Below are 6,610 nucleotides of genomic sequence, written 5' to 3'. Positions count from 1 at the left end.
GGAGTTCTGCAGTGGTACGTTCCAGTGAGACAGGGAGGTTATGGACCGGTACAGTTTCAGGGCATATTTGTGTGGAGTTCTGCATTGGTACGTTCTAGTGAGACAGGGTGGTTATGGAGGGGTACAGGTTCAGGGCATATTTGTGTGGTGTTCTGCAATGCTACGTTCCAGTGAGACAAGGAGGTTATGCAGGGTACAGGTTCAGGGCATATTTGTGTGGAGTTCTGCATTGGTACCTTCTAGTGAGACAGGGTGGGTATGGAGGGGTACAGGTTCAGGGCATATTTGTGTGGTGTTCTGCAATGGTACGTTCCAGTGAGACAGGGAGGTTATGCAGGGTACAGGTTCAGGGCATATTTGTGTGGAGTTCTGCATTGGTGAGTTCCAGTGAGACAGGGAGGTTATGGAGGGGTACAGGTTCAGGGCATATTTGTTTGGAGTTCTGCATTGGAACGTTCCAATCAGACAGGGAGGTTATGGAGGGTACAGGTTCATAGCAAATTTGTGTGGAATTCTGCAGTCGGACGTTCCAGTGAGACAGGGAGGTTATGGACGGGTACAGGTTCAGGGCATATTTGTGTGGAGTTCTGCATTGGTACGTTCCAGTGAGACAGGGAGGTTATGGAGGCGTACAGGTTCAGGGCATATTTGTGTGGAGTTCTGCAGTGGGATGTTCCACTGAGACTGGGAGAATATGGACGGGTACATGTTCAGGGCATATTTGTGTGGAGTTCTGCATTGGTACGTTCCAGTGAGACAGGGCGGTTATGCAGGGTAAAGGTTCAGGGCATATTTGAGTGGAGTTCGGCATTGGTGAGTTCCAGTGAGACAGGGAGGTTATGGAGGGGTACAGGTTCAGGGCACATTTGTGTGGAGTTCTGCATTGGTACGTTCCAGTGAGACAGGGAGGTTATGGAGGTTACAGGTTCAGGGCATATTTGTGTGGAGTTCTGCATTGGTACGTTCCAGTGCGACAGGGAGGTTATGCAGGGTACAGGTTCAGGGCATATTTGTCTGGAGTTCTGCAGTGGTACGTTCCAGTGAGACAGGGAGGTTATGGACCGGTACAGTTTCAGGGCATATTTGTGTGGAGTTCTGCATTGGTACGTTCTAGTGAGACAGGGTGGTTATGGAGGGGTACAGGTTCAGGGCATATTTGTGTGGTGTTCTGCCATGGTACGTTCCAGTGAGACAGGGAGGTTATGCAGGGTACAGGTTCAGGGCATATTTGTGTGGAGTTCTGCATTGGTACGTTTCTGTGAGACAGAGCGGTTATGGAGGTGTACAGGTTCAGGGCATATTTGAGTGGTGCTCTGCAGTGGTACGTTCCAGTGAGATAGGGAGCTTATGCAGGGTACAGGTTCAGGGCATATTTGTCTGTAGTTCTGCAGTTGTACGTTCCAGTGAGACAGGGAGGTTATGGACCGGTACAGTTTCAGGGCATATTTGTGTGGAGTTCTGCATTGGTACGTTCCAGTGAGACAGGGTGGTTATGGAGGGGTACAGGTTCAGGGCATATTTGTGTGGAGTTCTGCATTGGTACGTTCCAGTGAGACAGGGTGGTTATGGGGGGGGGGGGTACAGGTTCAGGGCATATTTGTGTGGAGTTCTGCATTGGTACGTTCCAATCAGACGGAGGTTATGGAGGGTACAGGTTCAGGGCATATTTTTGTGGAATTCTGCAGTGGGACGTTCCACTGAGACAGGGAGATTATGGACGGGTACATGTTCAGGGCATATTTGTGTGGAGTTCTGCATTGGTACGTTCCAGTGAGACAGAGCGGTTATGGAGGGGACAGGTTCAGGGCATGTTTGTGTGGATTTCTGCAGTGGTACGTTCCAGTGAGACAGGGTGGTTGTGGATGGGTACAGGTTCAGGGCATATTTGTGTGGTGTTCTGCAATGGTACGTTCCAGTGAGACAGTGAGGTTATGGAGGGTACAGGTTCAGGGCATATTTGTGTGGAGTTCTGCATTGCTACGTTCCAGTGAGACAGGGTGGTTATGGTGGGGTACAGGTTCAGAGCATATTTGTGTGATGTTCTGCAATGGTACGTTCCAGTGAGACAGGGAGGTTATGCAGGGTACAGGTTCAGGGCATATTTGAGTGGAGATCGGCATTGGTACGTTCCAGTGAGACAGGGTGGTTATGGAGGGGTACAGGTTCAGGGCATATTTGTGTAGTGTTCTGCAATGGTACGTTCCAGTGAGACAGGGAGGTTATGCAGGGTACAGTTTCAGGGCATATTTGTGTGGAGTTCTGCATTGGTATTTTCCAGTCCGACAGGGAAGCTATGGAGGGGTACAGGTTCAGGGCATATTTGTGTGGAGTTCTGCAGTGGTACGTTCCAGTGAGACAGGTTGGTTATGGATGGGTACAGGTTCAGGGCATATTTGTGTGGTGTTCTGCAATGGTACATTCCAGTGAGGCAAGGAGGTTATGGAGGGTACAGCATCAGGGCATATTTGTGTTGAGTTCTGCAGTGGTACGTTCCAGTGAGAGAGGGAGGTAATGGACGGGTACATGTTCAGGGCATATTTGTTTGGAGTTCTGCATTGGTACATTCCAGTGAGACAGGGAGGTTATGGAGGGTACAGGTTCAATGTATATTTGAGTGGAGTTCTGCAGTGGGACGTTCCAATCAGACAGGGAGGTTATGGAGGGTACAGGTTCATAGCAAATTTGTGTGGAGTTCTGCAGTGGGACGTTCCAGTGAGACAGGGAGGTTATGGACGGGTACAGGTTCAGGGCATATTTGTGTGGAGTTCTGCATTGCTACGTTCCAGTGAGACAGGGAAGCTATGGAGGGGTACAGGTTCAGGGCATATTTGTGTGTTGTTCTGCATTCGTACATTCCAGTGAGACAAGGAGGTTATGGAGGGTACAGCATCAGGGCAAATTGGGGTTGAGTTCTGCAGTGGTACGTTCCAGTGAGAAAGGGAGGTAATGGACGGGTACGGGTTCAGGGCATATTTGTTTGGAGTTCTGCATTGGTACATTCCAGTGAGACAGGGAGTTTATGGAGGGTACAGGTTCAATGTATATTTGTGTGGAGTTCTGCAGTGGGACGTTCCAGTGAGACAGGGAGGTTATGGATGGGTACAGTTTCAGGGCATATTTGTGTGGAGTTCCTCATTGGTACTTTCCAGTGAGACAGGGAGGTTATGGAGGGTACAGGTTCAATGTATATTTGTTTGGAGTTCTGCAGTGGGACGTTCCAATCAGCCAGGGAGGTTATGGAGGGTACAGGTTCATAGCAAATTTGTGTGGAGTTCTGCCGTGGGACGTTCCAGTGAGACAGGGAGGTTATGGACGGGTACAGGTTCAGGGCATAATTGTGTGGAGTTCTGCATTGGTACCTTCTAGTGAGACAGGGAAGCTATGGACGGGTACAGGTTCAGGGCATATTTGTGTGGAGTTCTGTATTGGTACGTTGCAGTGAGACAGGGAGGTTATGGAGGGGTACAGGTTCAGGGCATATTTGTGTGGAGTTCTGCATTGGTACGTTCCAGTGAGACAAGGAGGTTATGGAGGGGTACAGGGTCAGGGCATATTTGTGTGTAGTTCTGCATTGGTACATTCCAGTGAGACAAGGAGGTTATGGAGGGTACAGCATCATGGCATATTTGTGTTGAGTTCTGCAGTGGTACGTTCCAGTGAGAAAGGGAGGTAATGGACGGGTACAGGTTCAGGGCATATTTGTTTGGAGTTCTGCATTGGTACATTCCAGTGAGACAGGGAGGTTATGGAGGGTACAGGTTCAATGTATATTTGTGTGGAGTTCTGCAGTGGGACGTTCCAGTGAGACAGGGAGGTTATGGACGGGTACAGGTTCAGGGCATATTTGTGTGGAGTTCTGCATTGGTACGTTCCAGTGAGACAGGGAAGTTATGGAGGGGTACAGGTTCAGGGCATATTTGTCTGGAGTTCTGCATTGGTACGTTCCAGTGAGACAGGGAGGTTATTGCGGGGTACAGGTTCAGGGCTTATTTGTGTGGTGATCTGCAATGGTACGTTCCAGTGTGACAGGCAGGTTATGGAGGTTACAGGTTCAGGGCATATTTGTGTGGAGTTCTGCGTTGGGATGTTCCAGTGAGACAGGGAGGTTATGGAGGGGTACAGGTTGTTGGGGTTAATTCGAGACTGCCATTACAGGTCAGGAGTGGCTCACGTAACACACATAATGTTAGGAGGCCGGGATGCGTGGGAGGGGGGAGCGAAACTGGGGACCCCGCTACATCGAAACTACTAGTGTCACGCGATTCAGTAAACAAAAGAAACAGGTAACTCGTGAGCATATGGCTGCGGGCCAATAAGATGGACACAAGTGCCCGATATTACCTAATATGTAGCGGGGTTGTGCTGGGGGGAAAAGGGGTATAAATAAGAGCAGATTGTAAGGGGAAAACAGAACGCCTTCTCCAGCGACTCCGTGGATTCGCTGTGCCAGTTACGAATTCTGCAATAAAGCCACGTTTTGTAATATTCCGGTGTAAGTTGTCTCTCTTCCTAAACGAACACAGGGCAGAATTTCAAGCCCAACATTTGGTGACCCCGACGTGGGGAGGGAGAGACAACACAGGCTGGCGGGTCCGACGGCAGACAACTTGCGGCCGCAAGCTCGACTAAGGTCAGGAAGTGCCTGTTATATCTAAGACTTCCACTAGATAGTTAAATCACTGAGTTAGATCTTGTCTGCTGACGGATCCTCACCAACCCCAAATTACCCTGGGAGAGATCATTCCCGGTGCAGAATCGTGACTGGTAAGTACTAACTCTTATCTGTTTTTAGGAAGATTCTCCGCCCGTGGAAAAGTCTTCTGAGTGAGGGTACCCGCCGCCCACGATGGGCATAAAAGTCTCAGGAGTGAGGAGAAAAGTGTTGCGGACACCGTAGTACACAGGGATAATGACGGCGCCTACCTTAGACTGGTTGTTAAGAGGAGAAATCTCCCACGCGAAGGTCAGGTTTTGAAAGGCGACCGTCCCACATTTGATCCTCTCTGTGTACTAGGGAGCCATGGAGCACTTCCAATTTCGAGTTACCAAATCTCAGACATTTGTGTGTTGAGTAACAGAGTATATGAGAGTTTTTAGAAATATGGTAAAATTGATAACTGTGCGAGTTCAATAATCTAACAGTGAGCAGCCGCAGGGGTCGGACACCATCAAGGTAGGAGTGGAAGTGTTCCTCCGAGGCCCAGGGAAGCTCACCTGGAACGGAAAACGGTGGCATGGTCCATACCCTGTCGCCGAGGTCTCCAACAGGGCATTAAAAGGTAAGAAGGGAGGGGGACAATAACTGGCATCATTTTCTACTGGCTAAATAAGATCTCTGGCAAGTGGGGAGCGTTTCTGGGACAGTCGGCTCTAGGACTGTCTATTTAAATTGCTATCTTTATCACGTGTGGTTGTTGTTGCATACCCTGTATTAGGACCCTAGTCATCCGGACTATAGATCGAGCCTTGACTGGAAAGAATGGACCTCCACCGGCGTACCAGGCACCCTTGTTCCCGGTGGAAGGGGAGGACACGGCCCTCCCGGAAAGCGGACGCGCTATGTGAGGACACGGACTGAAATGGACCATGGCAAGGGGGGGATTGTGAATTTGTTATTGATTAAGTTTTCTGAAATGTTGCATGCTACTTGTAAAAATTGCGGATGTTTAGGGAACCCCTACCCATATTTTGTGACCCTAGGTCGGACAAATCAGGATAAGCAAATAGGGAGGACACGCCAAAGAGTGCCGGGGGACGCTCACCTCTCTGCCTGATCCCGGCAGCCGCGGAAAAGATTGTAAGGGATGTGGGGATGTGGCCTCTGGGAGGCCAAGGGAGGGAGTGTTGGGGTTAATTCGAGACTGCCATTACAGGTCAGGAGTGGCTCACGTAACACACATAATGTTAGGAGGCCGGGATGCGAGGGAGGGGGGAGCGAAACTGGGGACCCCGCTACATCGAAACTACTAGTGTCACGCGATTCAGTAAACAAAAGAAACAGGTAACTCGTGAGCATATGGCTGCGGGCCAATAAGATGGACACAAGTGCCCGATATTACCTAATATGTAGCGGGGTTGTGCTGGGGGGAAAAGGGGTATAAATAAGAGCAGATTGTAAGGGGAAAACAGAACGCCTTCTCCAGCGACTCCGTGGATTCGCTGTGCCAGTTACGAATTCTGCAATAAAGCCACGTTTTGTAATATTCCGGTGTAAGTTGTCTCTCTTCCTAAACGAACACAGGGCAGAATTTCAAGCCCAACAAGGTTCAGGGCATATTTGTGTGTAGTTCTGCATTGGTACATTCCAGTGAGACAGGGAGGTTATGCAGGGTAGAGGTTCAGGGCATATTTGTGTGGAGTTCGGCATTGGTGAGTTCCAGTGAGACAGGGAGATTATGGACGGGTACAGGTTCAGGGCATATTTGTGTGGAGTTCTGCATTGGTACGTTCCAGTGAGACAGGGAAGTTATGGAGGGGTACAGTTTCAGGGCATATTTGTCTGGAGTTCTGCATTGGTACGTTCCAGTGAGACAGGGAGGTTATTGCGGGGTACAGGTTCAGGGCATATTTGTGTGGTGTTCTGCAATGGTACGTTCCAGCGTGACAGGCA

At 49.7% G+C, this 6,610-nt stretch overlaps 1 long non-coding RNA gene across 1 annotated transcript; it reads left to right on the top strand.

Moving 5' to 3' along the window:
- The first annotated feature begins 4,210 nt into the window (after positions 1 to 4,210).
- On the top strand, positions 4,211 to 6,209 carry LOC140723503 (uncharacterized). Its single transcript, XR_012097912.1, has 3 exons — positions 4,211 to 4,764; positions 5,143 to 5,279; positions 5,436 to 6,209. It is a non-coding gene; the product is annotated as an uncharacterized lncRNA (long non-coding RNA).
- The last annotated feature ends 401 nt before the right edge of the window (positions 6,210 to 6,610 follow it).

This window comes from Hemitrygon akajei, unplaced genomic scaffold (genome assembly GCF_048418815.1).
Source record: "Hemitrygon akajei unplaced genomic scaffold, sHemAka1.3 Scf000116, whole genome shotgun sequence".
Classification (NCBI taxonomy): Eukaryota; Metazoa; Chordata; class Chondrichthyes; order Myliobatiformes; family Dasyatidae; genus Hemitrygon; species Hemitrygon akajei.
Note: the sequence above shows the minus strand (reverse complement) of the source record. Positions and strands in the feature narration are given on the sequence as shown.